We start from the raw sequence: 16,595 nt of genomic DNA on the forward strand, positions 1-16,595 counted from the left end.
GACCTCAGAACTCTCTGACCTCACCATCCTCCTGTCTCTTGGTCATCTTTGATCCTTTTTCTATCCTGAAGCACAGGGAGAGGCCCTATGTTACGTTCCTTTATCTACTTAAAGACTGGATCTGCCAAAGAGGGATACAATTAACTTCACCCCTTTTTGCTTAAATGTCATTAACCAAGAAATATTAAATTTATATTATGGAGGAAGAAACACTCCTAGAGTCTAGAAGAACTTTGTCCCTGGCCATTGTCTGTTCCTGGGCTTGTTCATTTCCCTTAAAAATTATTTACTACCCTTACAATATTGCTCCCTACTTCCCTCTCCCGTAAGAAGAGAGTATTAAGCCTCAACCATCTGGATGTTCTTTGAATTTCATCTTCTGCATGACCCCTGTGCATATTTGCATGTTAATAAATTTGTATGCTTTTTCTCATTTTAGTCTGTCCATAATTGTAGTTGTTTCAGCAGACTCAGTTGCTGAAGCTTCTGAGGAAGTTTCAACTTCCATGTATTCCTTTCACTAAAAAAGTCCTGGTTGTAAAGCTCTGAGAGTACATTGAACCAAGAAACTGGTTGACAAGTAATATCAAAGGGTACTTTCAATTTATTTTTGCATTGCAACCCCTCTCATATTGAATTACTTGTTCCCATAATAAAATGGCAATAAATTTCAACTTAGGATCTGTAATTAAACAAGGTTAGGATGACATTTATGAAAATATTTCTTCATTGAATTTAAATGGACAAAACCAGAGTAACAAAGACACATAAATAGGGTCAGGTTTGGAGACTGGAAAGGCGTACAACAAGATCATAAATCATGAAGCCAGAGAGCCAGGTGCTTATTTTCTCCAAAAAGTACTCCTTTTTTCACATATCAATCTCTCTTTTATTTCACCCACATTATTGTGTACTTTCTATGGGTCAAACCCATGCTAACCCCTACTTGGATGTGAGTGGATCATAACTACAGAAAATATGAGTTAATAAACAGGTATCCAAAGAGAAATTATTTTTCTTTCAGCAGTATGAAGGAGTAGAAAGGACACTGGAAGAGGAATTCAAGAATTGGATTCTGCTTTTTACTCATTGAATAACCCCAAACAAGTCACTTGATCCTTCTTCTTCCCTCACAACCAATATTGCTTCAATTTGCTCATAATTGGGTTAAGGATTGAATGAGTTAATATATACAAGAAGACTTTACAAAATTCCACAAAAATATAATTCAAATAATCAGGGTGAGTGGTAACCCAATGTCTTCATTTTATCATATGGATACTGCTAGTCTGAGAAGGTTTGGAGCCTGATCCAGGGTCAGAGTTAGAATTAAAATCCTGACTTCCCAGTGCCATGTTGCCATGTCACAGGCTAAAAGCAAATTGACAGTTGAGCTAAAACATCGCTCAGTCACTGGTGTGGCATGGGCCCAGCCTCATACAGGATCAAACCAGGGGTCTTGTCCATAGTTGTATAGGTCACTGATGGTATGCCCCGGGGCAAGCCCTCTCCTCCCACGTCCCTGGTTCCCTTACAAACACAAGAGCATTGGGCTAGATAGGCTCTACATGCCCTTACAAACAGTTATATTCTAAATGCTATCTGAAGTCAAATTCACAAATATACACACATAGACCTGTTACCACAGATCATAGGAAGACATACTTTGGTTATATAAATCCCTGACCCCATTCTTACCTTCTATAGCTCCTTGTCATCTTTGGGTCAAGACCTGTATTTTTTATCTTGACTCTCAAGATCGGACAACTCACCAACCAATGTCACTGCCCTGAGGCTGAGCCACCATGTAACTGTACTCCCTGCTTTTGACATGGTCTCTGACCATTCTGCACAAAGCAGCTAGAGGGAACAAGATAAAATAAAAATCAGATCATATCACCTCTTTTTATAAAGTTCTAAGGGCTCCCATCTCAGGCAAAGCCAAATTCTTTGCAAGGCCCTACATAATCTGCACTTGACTCCTTCTTCTTCCTCTCTTAACCATCCACTCCAACCATAAGTCTCTTGGTAATTTCTGGCTCATCAGCTCCCTCCTTTGTGAACTTCCCTGTGTTCTAGATACCAGAACACTCTTCCCCAGTTACCCAAATGGCCCACTCCTTCACGTCATTCCTAAAGTGTCACCTTCACAGAATCTTCATTGGTCGACCAACCATTTTAGAATTACACCCCTCCACCTTTTCCCCCTCTCCTGGTTCATTTGCCTTACCACCATATATTTTACTTATTTATTTTGCTTGTCACCTGTCTCCTGGCTGTTTCATGTGGTCAGGGATAGTCCCTCTCTTTCACTGCTATAGCCCTAGTGCCTGGAACAGTATAGGGCACATAGTAGATGCTCTATAAATATTTTTTTGACTGAATTCTGGCCAAGAGGGGAATGGGATCACATGTTGAACTAGTTCACTTAGCTACCTGCCAAAAGAAAATAAAAACTTGAGTAGGTAAGTGAGTCATGCCCCCTCTGGGGGAGAGAGGAGTGGTATGTGGGTGTGCACACACATGTATATTTAGTGAAAGCAGGAAGAGAACCAGCAGGAAAAGAATGATAGACTCATTCACCTAAACTGACAAACGTTTATGGGAAGGTATGTGTCATGCAGCTGCCACTATTATCATAAAAGGCATCCCCCTGGTGAGGTCACAACCTCAGTGTCAGCCCTCAGGAGGGAGATGGAGGAACAGTCACATCACCAGTGAACACAGAATCAATACAGGTATTAGAATAAATACAGATAGAAAGAGGATAAAAGAGGCAAGCTTAACTATTTACTCTTACTTACAATAAATTCATTAGCAGAACACAGAGATTGAGAAGACACTCAACATTCTGCTGTGTACATGGAGTTGGGTTGGAAATGTTACAGCTCCCTCTGATAATGCCACTGGGCTCTCTCTCTCTCTCTCTCTAGCTTCAGGGTGGCTTTCAGGCTCACAACTGCATTCACCCAGCTCTTGACTGGGCATGAGGTTAAATTTGTCCTGACCAAAAAAAAAAAATGTTTTTTTTTTTTTTGTTTGGCACTGGGGTTGAACCTAGGGACACTCATCCACTGAGCTACATCCCTAGCCCTTTTCTATATTTTATTTAGAGACAGAGTCTCACTAAATTGCTGAGGCTGGCTTTGAACTCCTGATCCTCCTTCCTCCACCTCCCAAGAAGCTGGGATTACAGGTATGTGCCACCATGCTCCGCTTTTACCAAGGATTTGAAGTCCCTAACATATGAACAATGGAAGTTACTGAGGTTTTATAGGAGTCATTAATAAGTGTCTTCTTATTGCTGCCTTACAATTATACATAATGGTGAGATTAATTGTCACATATTTGTACATGAACACAATATTACAGTATAGTTTTATCAATTTTGTTCCCCTAAGGAGTGCCTTTCTTACTAGGATAGTAGTGTCAATAGGTCAGTGCTGGGCAGGACCCCCACACACCCATGTGAATCATAAGAAAAGGAACCATTAAACACCCTCAACCAACCAAATAGGACAAGCTTTTCACTTTACCTCACTGTGTACACAGCACCTGTGGTCAGAGAGATCTCTGTGGTAAAGTTTTTTTGTACTAGTTGGGATCTGATCTTCTCTAAAGAGGAATGGAATTGACTCTTGGAGAGGAGATATTTCACTGTGCTTTGGGAAAAGACAGGTCATGCCCTTTCACCTTCTCATCATTTAATTCCTTCCACTTCGGCCTCTTCTATCATCTCTCCTTCTCCTGCTCCTGCAGATCTCAGATGTACTTCTCACCCATTTCTATTTTTATTTCAGTTTGCACTATCACAACACAGGACATCTGTAAGTTAAGTTAAGAGGTGTTAGTTAAAATAGAGTGTGAGTGAGAAAGAGGAAAGAAAAGAAAGGGAAAGAAAGATTTCTATTTCTTCTAGATGTTTCCCATTCTTGGGGTCCCTGGGCAAGTTAGTAGTCATTCATTTCATTTATTTATTTACTCTCATACCAGCTTATCTTAAAATGGGGATTTAATTGGAATACTCATAAAATATACTGAGGTAACAAAAATTAGAAGACAGATGAGACAAAGGAACAAAAGACAAAAATAGAATCAGGAATGTGGCAAATAAAAAATGCATGCCAAGTCTTATACCCTCAAGAAAGAAGGCCACAGGGGCTGGGGATGTGGCTCAAGCGGTAGCGTGCTCATCTGGCATGCGTGCGGCCCGGGTTCGATCCTCAGCACCACATACAAAAACAAAAGATGTTATGTCTGCCAAGAACTGGAAAATAAATATTAAAAAATTCTCTCTCTCTCTCTCTCTCTCTCTCTCTCTCTCTCTCTCTCTCTCTCTCTCTCTCTCCCCTCTTTCTTAAAAAAAAAAAAAAAGAAGAAGAAGGCCAAAATTCAGCTCTGAAGTTTCTAGTGAAGCAAAACTATAAGCACCATGAGTGTCTCCAATTCAAATAAATAAATTAAAAAAAAAACTGTTTGGGAAACACATTCTTGACCTGATATCTACATGAGAAAGAAATCTCTTCTTCAGGTGGAATGCAATGAACGATGTCTCAGTGATGTCTGTAGAATGGCAAAGTGACAGGTTTCTCAGAACTACTTCTATAAGATCCCTCAAGGACACCATGAGCGTTTCTCCATAGAGCCATTTATTGTTGGCAATTCCAGGGAAGTGCGGACCCCAGATACTGTCATCTGGCCTGCTACCCACCCACACACACTGGCAGCCCACAAACGGACTTTGTTTAACTGGACTGTTCTGTGATTGTTATTACTGTTGTTTTAAAGGAGTGCTCTTAGGAGACACACGTATGCCTCAGCTCCCCACCTTCTACTGATTTTAGTCCAAGCACTTCATACATGTATATTGTGTAACTAGTCCCTAAAGGCATCGCCTTGCTGAACACGTGGGCTGTTCACCTACTTATTAAACAGATTTTCTTGAGAACTTTTATTGCCTGATACTGTTCTTCACAAAGGAACAAATAGCATCTTACTTTGAGATACTTAAATTCTAGTGGAAAGGAACAGCAATAGATAATTAAATAAAATTGCAAGGTATATCTGATGGTTAAGTATTACAGAAAATTAATCCAGAAAGTATAAGGAAGTGCCAAAAGGAGGAAATGTTAGAGTTTTAGTAGAAGGTGATGTTTGAGAAATGACCTGACCAAACGTGAGGAAACTGTGGATATCTGAGAAACAGCAAGTACAAAGTCCCTAAGGTAGAGAGTGGCCTCCCTTGTTGGAAGAAAAGCACACGAGATAATGTGGCCAGAGCAAAGAGCAATGGGAGTCCATTAGAATGGCAAACATCAAGAATATAAATAACAATAATTACTGGCAAGGATGTAGGGGACACTGTTGATGGGACTGCAAATTAATACAACCACCCTGGAAAGCAGTATGGAGATTCCTCAAAAGACAAGAAATGGAACCATCATGTGACCCACCTATTCCACTCCTTGGTATTTTATGCAAAATCAGCAAACGATATTGATAGAGGTGCATCAATGTTTATAGCAGTGCAATTCACAATAGCCAAATTACAGAATCAACCTAGGTGCCCATCAATAAATGAATGGATAAGGAAAACGTGGTAAATATGCACAATGGAATTCTACTCAGCCACAAAGAAGAATGAAATCATGGCACTTGCTGGTAAATGGGTAGAACTAGAGAACATCATGCCAAGTGAAATAAACCAGACTCAGAAAGTCAAGGGTCCAGTGTTTTCTCTCATATATGGAAGCTAAACACTTCCCCCCCAAAAAAAGGAATTAAAAAGGGGAATCTCACAAAAATAGAAGGGAGATCTTTACAGCAGAAGTAGAGGATCAAGGGGAAGGGAGGAAGGAGAAGAGAGGGCAAAACTGAGGAATGAAATTGACCAAATTATACTAGTTGCATGTATGAATATACCACAGTATTCCAATTTCATATATAATTATAATACTGCAATTTTAAAAATACATAAATACAAGGAAGACCAATAGAGTAGAGGAAAGGGGTCAGGGGGAGGAAGGAAGAGAGGGAGGGAGTAGTACTGGGGATTGAAATGGAGAAAACTTTGTTATATACATATATGAATGTATCCAAAATGGATCCACCTATTACAAATAACTATAATGTGCTAAAAAAAAGAAAAAGTACCTCTTTCAGAAGGTAAATATAAAACAAATACAAACTTGGGAGGTTTATAAAATTTTACTGGGAGAGGATACATGTAGTTGAAGAGAGCCAAAGGGACACACATGTGACTCTTCAATCTTTAATCACAGTGCTTCTTATTCTTGCTTTCTAAACTCGGTCTTATTTATTTCTTTTGGAATCTGTTTCAAAGTTTATTTTATTGTAATGACTATTAATATATTTTGTTTTTAAAGAAGCAATTAAAGGAATAACCTAAGTTGTTTTTTAAAAAAACTAAAAAGCAGTGGGAGTGGGCTGGGGATGTGGCTCAAGTGGTAGTGTGCTCGCCTGGCATGCGCGGGGCGCTGGGTTCGATCCTCAGCACCATATACAAATAAAATAAAGATGTTGTGTCCACCGAAAACTAAAAAATAAATATTAAAAACTTCTCTCTCTCTCTCTCTCTCTCTCTTAAAAAAATATTTAAAAAACAAAGCAGTGGGAGTAAAGAAGCGCCACGGGACAAAAAAAAAAAAAAAATGGTAGAAGGCGGAGCAGATCACACTGGACCTGGTAGATTGTTTCAGGTACTGCAGAGGACACATTGGAGGGTTTTGAGTGGAGAAATGGCCTCACTTATTTTAGGTATTAAAAGGACTGCTCTGGCTGCTGGGTGTAGTGTGAGGTCTGCTAAGAGACTGTGGCCATCATCTACTAATTTAGGATGATGGCCACAGTACCTAAATATTCTTTTTTTTTTCCTTTGGTACTGGGCATTGAATCCAGGGTGCTTTGCCACTGAGCTATATCCCCAGTGTTTTTTATTTTGAGACAGGGTCGTGCTGTTGTTAAATCGCTGAGGCTGTCCTCAAACTTGTGATCCTCCTGCTTTAACCTCCCAAGTCCTGGGATTACAAGCATGCACCATCAGGCCTGGCTGAAGTCACTGATTTTTTTTTTTTTTTGATACCAGATATTGAATCCAGGGGTGCTTAACCACTGGGCCATATCCTCAGCCCCTTTTAAAAAAATATATATTTTATTTAGAGATAGTTGTTTAGGGCCTCACTAAGTTGCTAAGTGGCTTTGAACTTGCGATTCTACTGCCTCAGCTTCCAGAGCTATGCCACCACACCCATCTTGACTACTCTTTAAGAAGTTCTCTATAATCATGTTTTCTTGCAGACTTTGTATTGGTGCTACTAGAAAATAGCAGTTGTGGAGGCAGCTCAGAGAGTGTTCTAGAGTTGAATTGTCCACAGAGCTGAGAGGATGAGCTGAGGGAGCTACCGAGACCAGAGACCATGGAAACAACACACCCCCACTAGGCAGAGTGGAGCAGAGAAATCAGGTTCATACTGCTCTAAAACATGGAAGGAGGGTGAAGAACATCTCCGGGGTGGGGTTGCAATGCCTGTTGCTGAGGGTATGCACATAGCAAATATAAAAAAAACTTTTATCTCAGTTTTTCCATCTCAGTTACTCATGGAACACATGGTTCTGAGCAAAGTTTATTTCCTCATGAGCCCTCCAAGACAAACTAGCACCTGAAATCAAAAACTGGTTTCCTGAGATTATGGTAATCAGTTTAAAAGAGATTAAAGGACAAGGAACTGTGAACGTGGTAAGGGCTTGGAGAATAATAGCTCTTTTCTTCTGTCCTGAAGCCAAATGTCTCCAAGTGTGCCAGCTGTTAAGGCAGCTGTATAGGAAGTTCCCCCCACAGGTGACAGGTAACCCAAGTTTCTGGACACAGTGTGGAATGGAAGAGAGCCCCAACTCTGCTGTTCCCTGGGTAGCTAACCTGACACAAGTCACTCCTCCTCCAAGGGACATACTCATCTCTAAAATGGGAGTTTTCTGAGGATTTGAGGAGATTAATAATGTAAGAAACACAACCAAGTTTACCATCGGAACTCCCTTATTCATAGTGGTTACTTTGGCTTTGGTGCACAGAGATTAACTGGGACAAGGCCACATCAAGTCCCTCTCCATCTCCAGCACAATTAACTTCTTTGTTTTCTGACTTCTCTCTCCCCAGGGCTGGTTATGAAAGTCTGAATCACTTCTGAGAGTAAGGCCCATGAATCCCACTCCATGACTTAATCAGTTTGTGTCTAAGGCAGGTCAGGTGGGTCTCTGGCCCATTCCTCTTCTGACCAACACTCCTCCATGCACTGCCATTTCCCACATATACCCCAACCAAGAAGAAAGCAGGCAGGCAGATAAAGCTCCCAAGAGAGGTGTGGCCCCTCTGAATTCTCAGGAAAACCCAGATGCCTGGAAACTTGATAAAAATAATTGAGTTTTTCTGTCTGCCAAATTGAAAAAAAAAAGTGCATGTTGCATGAAAAATTTCATGTTTCAAGCAAAATAGAAAATGGAAAATTCCTTTGTGGAAGAAAAGGACTTTCCTGGGTATTTAATACACAAAATGAAGCATTTTACCCTGAAAGAATGTGACTTGCCTAAGATCTAGGAGCAAGGGGAATGGGGTCACCTCCTCCAGTGCAAAGAGACTCTCTACATGCTGGCCTCACTGTGCCAGCTGCCAAGAGGCTGCAGAAGCACAGAGAGGATCTGAGTCACAAGATGGACCCAAGAAGAAAGATGTGTTCATCATCTCTAGCAATCAGAAAAATGCAAATCAAAACTACTCTAAGATTTCATCTCACTCTAGTCAGAGTGGCAGTTCCAAGGATACAAATAATAATAAGTGTTGGTGAGGATGTGTGGGTAAAAGTTACACTCATGCATTGCTGGTGGGACTGCAAATTGGTGCAACCACTCTGGAAAGCCATATGGAGATTCCTCAGAAAACTTGGAATGGAACCACCATTTGACCCAGCTATCCCACTCCCCAGTTTATACCCAAAGACTTAAAAATCAGCATGCTGCAGTGACGTAGCCATATCAATGTTTATAGCAGTTCAATTCACAATAGCTAAACTGTGGAACCAACCTAGATGCCCTTCAACAGATGAATGGATAAAGAAAATGTGGTACATATACACAATGTTATATTACTTATCCTTAAAGAAGAATGAAATTATGGCATTTGTAGATAAATAGATGAAACTGGAGAATATCTAAGCTAAGCTAACTGAAATAAGTCAATCCCAAAAAATCAAAGGCCCAGTGCTTCCTCTGATAAGTGGATACTGATCCATAGTGAGGGAGTGAGTAGGGAAAAGTGAACGAACTTTGGATTGTGCAGAGAGGAGTGAGGGGAGGTGTGTGGCTGTAGGAACGGGAAGGACAGTGGAATGCGATGGACATTATTACCCTATACATATGTATGATTACACTACTGAAGTGACTCAGCACCATGTACAGCCGAGGATTGAGAAGTTATGCTCCATTTGTGTACAATATGTCAAAATGCATTCTATCATCATGTATAACTAATTAGATCAAATTTAAAAAAAAAAAAAAGTCATGCTATTGACACGTGTGAGCCCAGATCTCTCCTTGGAAGTCTCGTCACAATGAACCTGTATTGCTTGAAATACTTTACTCTAATCCTTCCACCCCAGGAAGTCATGGTACTTCTGCTCACCCTCTCTATTCAGGTTTCTGTTCAAGGCATCATCACAGGCCACAGAACCAGAGCCCTCTGTTTGGTGCAGAAGAAAAGCTCTACCGCAGTTCTTGGCCTCCTGTCTCCTCCCTTGTCATTCATTACCTAAGATTCAGAATGCAGCAGGACAGGTAAGGGCCTTTGGGGTCACTTCTGCTAGATCTAGGGGTGTGCAGTCTCCTCCCACATACCTTTGAGTAAGGCACTTCGCTCTCCTCCTTGAACATCTCCTCCCATGAGGTTGGTTTTCGCTGTTTCAGTCCTAAACACTGTGCTTTCCGTGACCTCACACCCAATTCAAGCACATCTTACCTCATCTCCAATAGCACAGGCTGCATCTCCAGGTGACCTTCCAGCCTGTGCTTGAGAATTCAGAATAAGAAGGTAGCATAAAAGCCATGCAATCCTTGCAACGCAATCAGCAAATTCTGTCCTTTTGTACGAGTATATGTCCCACAGCATTAGGGAAGCCATCGCCACCACTGTGGGTGGGGTATGACAAGAAATCCTCCTGCCCTCTGGTTCCCCCCTGGGGTTGTTTGGACCTTAAGTGTCCCTCAAAGGTGCTGTGTTAAAGGCTTGGACCTTAGCTGATGGGGCTATTGGGAGGTGGTGGAACCTCTAGGAGGTGGGACCTGGTGAGAGACAGCTAGGTCACTGCCGTGCACCCTTGAGGGATATTAGAACCTTGGCCTCCCCTCTCTTTTGGCTTCCCAGCCGCCATGTGGTGACTAGTTTCCTCTGCCATGTGTTCCCCACCATGATGTACTCCCTTGCCATAGGCAATCGTGCCAAGTGAGCACAGGTGGAAATCTCTGAAACTGGGAGCCAAAAGAAACCTTTCCTTCTTTAGGTTGATTTCTCAGAAATGTTATCACAGTGACGGAAAGCTGATGGACACCTTAGAAGCTACAAAGTCAGTCCCTCTTCCTTCCCCTCCCAGGGCTGAGGAACATTTGCATGCCTCCCTTTGCTCTTTCTTCCCTCTGCTGAGCTGACCATCTTCAATTTCTCCCATCCAGGCTCAGATGCTTCATTTTCAAGTCCTCTTACCGTCCTACTCCCTCTTCCCTAAAGGTGCCCTAAGCTCACAGTGCTTCTCACACTTCAAGGGGCACAAAGCCACCCAGTCTCTCGTTAGTGTTCATTTCTGGATCCCACAGGTCTGGGCTGGAGCCTATGCTCCAGGGGATGTTGATGCCACTGGTCCACCACTCAAAGTAGTGCCTTTCACTGGGGTCGCCTTTCCATCTGGAACCACTTGGAGTTTATATTAGAAACAGGACTGTTGCACCCTAAAGCATATCTCCTGCATCAAATCTTGAAATTTGTTTTAGTTGTAGGTGGATACAATATCTTTATTTTAATTATTTTTATGTGGTGCTGAGGATTGAACTCAGTGTCTCACACATGCTAGGCAAGCGCTCTACCACTGAGCCACAACCCAGCCCCAATCTTGAATTTTAATAAGATCCTCAGATGCATAGGATGCCCCTTGAAGTTGGAAAAACTGGAGCAGAGGGTGGCAACAGGGACTGCCCATTAGAATAACCTAGGACTCTAGGCATGCTGGTGCACCCCCATAATCCCAGTGGCTCAGGAGGCTGAGGCAGGAGAATTGCAAGTTCAAAGCCAGTCTCAGCAATTTAGCAAGGCCCTAAGCAACTCAGCAAGACTCTGTCTCTAAATACAGAATGGGACTGGGGATGTAGCTCAGTAGTTAAGTGCCCCTAGGTTTCATCCCCAGTGCCAAAAAATAAAATAAAATAAAATAAAACCCTCAGGAAACTGGAAAACAATTTCAATGTCCAGCAGCACCCCAGACACATGACATCAGGACGTATGAGAAAGGCATCAACAGTTTTTAAAACCCCCTCCCCCAGTGATTTCAATGAGCTGAGTCTTAGCATGCAGGCTTTACATTTGAGGGCACTGCCTTAAAGACAGTGACCTCTGACAGGCAGCTCTATGACCCTGAACTTCAGGAGTCATGGTCACAAGTCCTTTTCACTCTGGCATTGACCCACACTGCTGGCTCCTCAGGTAGGTCAGAATAGTAGTTGGGAGCTCTCTTCTGGAGTTCAGCAGAGCTGGATTTGAATCCTAATTCCTACATCTATTAGCTGTACCCTCTCAGAAAACATACCTGATTTCTCTATGCCTCAGTTCCCTGTGTGTAAAATGGAGACAATGTATCTATCTCTCCAAGTCTTCGGGAGGGTTGAATTAAATGAGGAGAAACACAAGCAGTGCTTAGAATAGCGCCAGCCCTATGGAAGTGCTCAATGATGGTTAGTTACCGTTCATTAATATTGATGCTAAAGCTCCATGGGGTGTGGGTGGCTGCTGTCTGTGCTCTTGCTGAGCCACAAGGTCTCACTATCAGCTAAGGTTTACAAGCAATTCTTGTATAACCAGTCCTGGCTGATGATTCTAATACAATCTACAAGGTGGCCAAGTCACAGAAGGACCACTGAGAGTGAATGTTGTGATAATAACTAGTGTTCTATATAGTTTAATGTCACTTGCTGATTCACTAATGATTCAAATAGAAACAATATCATCATCCGTTCCTGTTTCAGTGTATTTTCAGTAAAACAACCCCACCCTCATCCAAGGTTTTGTTTTCCCTGTCAGTTACTCAAGGTCAACCAGGTCTGAAAATATTAAGTGGAAAATTCCAGAAATAAACAAGTCTTAAGTTTGAAATCAATTTTATTCCAGTATGTTGTTGTAGCTGTTCCATTTTATTATTAGTTATTGCTGGTGATCTCTTACCATGTCTAACTTATAAATTAAACTTTATCGTATATTTGCACAGGAAAAACAACCTAGTGTATGTGGGGCTCAGGCATTCTGTTGGGAGTCTTGGAATGAGTTAATAATCATCTATTTAGCAATGCTCATTAATTATCTATCTATCTCTTCTAGGTATTAGAATAGGATTTGTATTCTGAGAGGAATTCAGGGTATAGACAGGGAACTTCTTACCATCAAGGAACATTTTCAATGAGGGAAACCCAAGAATAAAGAACTGCCTGGCCGGGTGCAGTGGCACAAGCCTATAATCCCAGCGGCTAGGGAGGCTGAGGCAGGAGGATTGCGAGTACAAAGCCAGCCTCAGAAATGGCGAGGTGCTTAGCAACTCAGTAAGACCTGTGTCTAAATAAAATACAAATAGGACTGGGGATGGGGCTCAGTGGTTGAGTGCCTCCGAGTTCAATCCCTGGTACCAAAAAAAAAAAAAAAAAAGAAAGAAAGAAAGAAAAAAGAACAGCCTGGAGGCTTTCTTCAAAGAGCCAGCCACCTAATTCCTTGCAGTGGACTCAGAGAACAACAAGGCAATCTGAGGAAGGCATCTCAGGAGCAGGGCAGAGGACAGTGAGGTAAGAGGAATTTCTCAGGCTGGAACGAGTGAGTGTCACTCAAGGATGCTCTTTTCTCATCCTCCCTCTTACTTTCTGCAGCTCTCAAACTTGGGAAAGGCAGACTTAAGAGGACCTGGCCACATGGCAAGGTTCCCACACAGGCCTTCCCTCCTGGGAGCTTTGAGAATATCACAGGTATAGTAGGAAACCTGGCAGGCCTGGGATCAAAGGAGCTGGGTACCCAACCTTGGTTTACCCATTCAATGGCCTGAACTAGATTTCCTTGAGATTTCTTTTTCCTATTTGTGAAGTGGGAATGATAATATCTTACTCACTTGGCTGTTATCCAAATTAAATGAGATGAATACTTGAGAGTGTCTGACACATAGAAGACGTCCCTCTAAAATTAGTAACTTTGCTTTCTTCCTCTGAGAATGAGGTTAAAAAATACTATCACAGTGTTATAAAAGCTATTTATTTTAGGTAGAAGTGTTTTGTGAATTACAAAGTTCTGCACACATATCAGATCATCCTTATTTAAGATATTTAAAGGAGGGGCAGTGGACAGTAGGTTCTTAAAACTTTAGCTGATTGCTCCCTCTAGTGACAGATTCTGGGTGCATTTTAGAAAAAGCTGAGATGAAGTTCAACTGAAATGATTTCTGTTTATTGAGTCTTACAAACTAGATAAGTCTACACTCTCTAGCTTTCAGAACACATGCATATGGGAGGGACATGGGGGCATTTCACCACCTGCATATGGTGGAATGAGATGGACATCATTCTCTTGGTACATGCATGACTGCACATATGGTGCTCCTCTACATCTTGTACAACCAGAGAAAGGAAAAGTTGTGCTGCAGTTGTGAACAATAATCAAAATGCATTCTGATGTCATATATACCTAGTTAAAGTAAATCAATTAATTTTTAAAAAGAACACATGCATAAAAGAGACCTGTGAGAAAATTTATTTTTCATATCGCCCAGAAATAACATGTAGATTGAGTGCAGTGGCACACACCTGTAATCCCAGCAGCTTAGAAGGCTGAGGCTGGAGGAGCATGAGTTCAAGGAGAGCCTCAGCAACTTAGTGAGGCTGTAAATAACTCAGTAAGATGCTGTCTCTAAATAAAATATTTAAAAGGGGGCTGGGGATGTGGCTCAGTGGTTAAGCGCCCCTGGGTTCAATTCCTGGTACCAAAAAAAAAAAAAAAAAAGAAAAAAAAGAAAGAAAGAAAGAAAGAAAAGAAAAGAAAAGAAAAGAAAAAGAAAGAAAAGAGGCAACGTGGATGTACACAAAAGCATTTGCATGGATAAGTGCTCACTGAGGGATTTAGTGGTCCTCAAGATTTTTACCTTATTTTTTAGAAGATTTGTTAGTAAATTGTCTAGGTTAATTCATTTTATTTTATTCAAAGACCTTAACCCATTAATCAAAGATTTTAATCCATCTGGAACTACTGATGGTAGCTTCTAATGAGTATGGGACAAAAAGTTTCAACATAAAGAGCCATCACGTGAGACGTTTAGGACACGCGAGATCTTAGTTGAGCTTCAAGTCTTTCAGTGGTGTATGTCTGTCTTCTGTTAGACATTTCAAGATATTTGGGGAAATGTGGCCTCACCTTCAAGTAGATCAGTGTAGGGAGAGGCCACGCGCACGCACACTCGTGTGTGTGTGTGTGTGTATGTGTGTGTGTGTGTGAAAAACAAGGAAAAACAAGGATGATAGTTTTGAAATATATCGATTTGCTTGTGTTATTTGCCTTTTCTTTCCCTATTCAGTGAACACATTTGTTTGCCCAAAAGGAAACTAGGATTGCTATGGCAGGAATGCAAGGAGGAGACAGTTCACATTCAGTTGTGAAACCAGAACAGATATCCTGAAAGCACAGAAATCTATCAGGCTGAAACACCAGGCTTCATGGGGGGGCGGGGCAGGGGGAGGGCGGAGGCTCAGTGGTGGAGCACTTGCCTAGCAACTGAGTCGCTCAGTTCTGTCCCCAGCCCTACAATAAAACAAAACAAAAATCAGGCTTTGTCATGAGAGAATTTTCTAAATTCCTTCATTTGTCAAGAACACAAACTCAGAGTTTAAACCAGTGCATACTCCCATGCCCATGAAAGAACACGCTCCCAGTGTGAAGGGGCCCAGGTCATCCTCACCCCAGGAAGGAGGAGGAGCAGAAGGCCATTCCAGAAAGGAAGCACAAACAGAATCCCAACTCTCTTCCACCACAGGAGAAGTGGAGAGGAGAGAGGATAATGGAAGAACATGTCCCCCCTCTCCTTTCTCTTGAGGGGACTGAGGTAGAGAAACAGGCCCAAATACCCAGATAGGCCTGAGGTAGTGAGGTGGGATGTGAGGAGTGGAAAGGCTGCAGATGTATTGGGTGTGCATTTGATAATCTGTGCATGGAGCTGTGATGTGGAAATCATCTCCCCTCAGGATTTTTGAGGCCTCATTTTATTATTTTTATGTGTGTGTGTGTGTGTGTGTGTGTGTGTGTTTATGTTTTAGTTGTAGATGGACACAATACCTTTACTTGGTTTTTATGTGGTGCCAGGGATTGAGTCCAGTGCCTCAAGCGCTCTACCACTGAGCCACAACCCCGGCCCCTTCATTCAGTTTTCCACTTCCAGGGTCACTGTTGAGAAGTCTGGCCCCCTCGGGAATCCTGGTCCTTTGTACATGATCTGTTTGTTTCTCACTAGAAACTGTTAGCATTTTCTGTTTATCCCTCCTGTGTGAAATATCAAAATGGTGTGCTTTCACGTGAAGTTATTTCACTGGGTATTAGGTGGGCTGTTTCAATCTGGAGACTAGTCTTTCAATTCTGAGGAAATATCTTAAAATAACATAAGAGAATTTTTTTTTTCCTCCTCAAATCTCTCTTCTGGAATGTTCACCCTCCTTGACTGATCCTTATTCCCCTGTTTCAACCTCTCTACTTTTTTATTCTAACTTCAGAGAGCCTCCTTAACTTCATCTTTCAATCCTTATCCTGAATTGTTTAATTTGGGCCTTTCCTTTCATGCAAGAATTTTTCCTCCAGAGCCTGGCAATTCACAGCTGTCTACTTTTTGAAGAGCAGGACACTGAAAGAATGGTCTTAGTTGATAAAACTGCTATTCTGGACAGAAGAATACAGCTGATAGAGAAATAAATGATGAAATGATAGTGTTTCTATCATTTCATCATTTATTATTATGATGTTTCCAGATAGGATGAACAAAAGTAACCGTTGAATACCAGACGGAATCAATGGTACAAGAAATCACCCCTGGACCTTTGCTGATAGACAACAAGGGAACAGCTGTAACTTCACAACCGCTAGACCAGGCTACCGCCTCCTTAACCTAGAGGTCGGGGTACATATCATCACTAAGGGTGAGATTCCAGACATGGTGTATTTCCCCATCTGATGCAAACTGATGAGAATACTTAGTGCAGCCATTAGATGCAATTCTAGCTTGCAGGAGGATCGAATTGCAAGATAACACAGGAAAGCA

This window comes from Ictidomys tridecemlineatus, chromosome 5, assembly GCF_052094955.1.
Source record: "Ictidomys tridecemlineatus isolate mIctTri1 chromosome 5, mIctTri1.hap1, whole genome shotgun sequence".
Taxonomy (NCBI): domain Eukaryota; kingdom Metazoa; phylum Chordata; class Mammalia; order Rodentia; family Sciuridae; genus Ictidomys; species Ictidomys tridecemlineatus.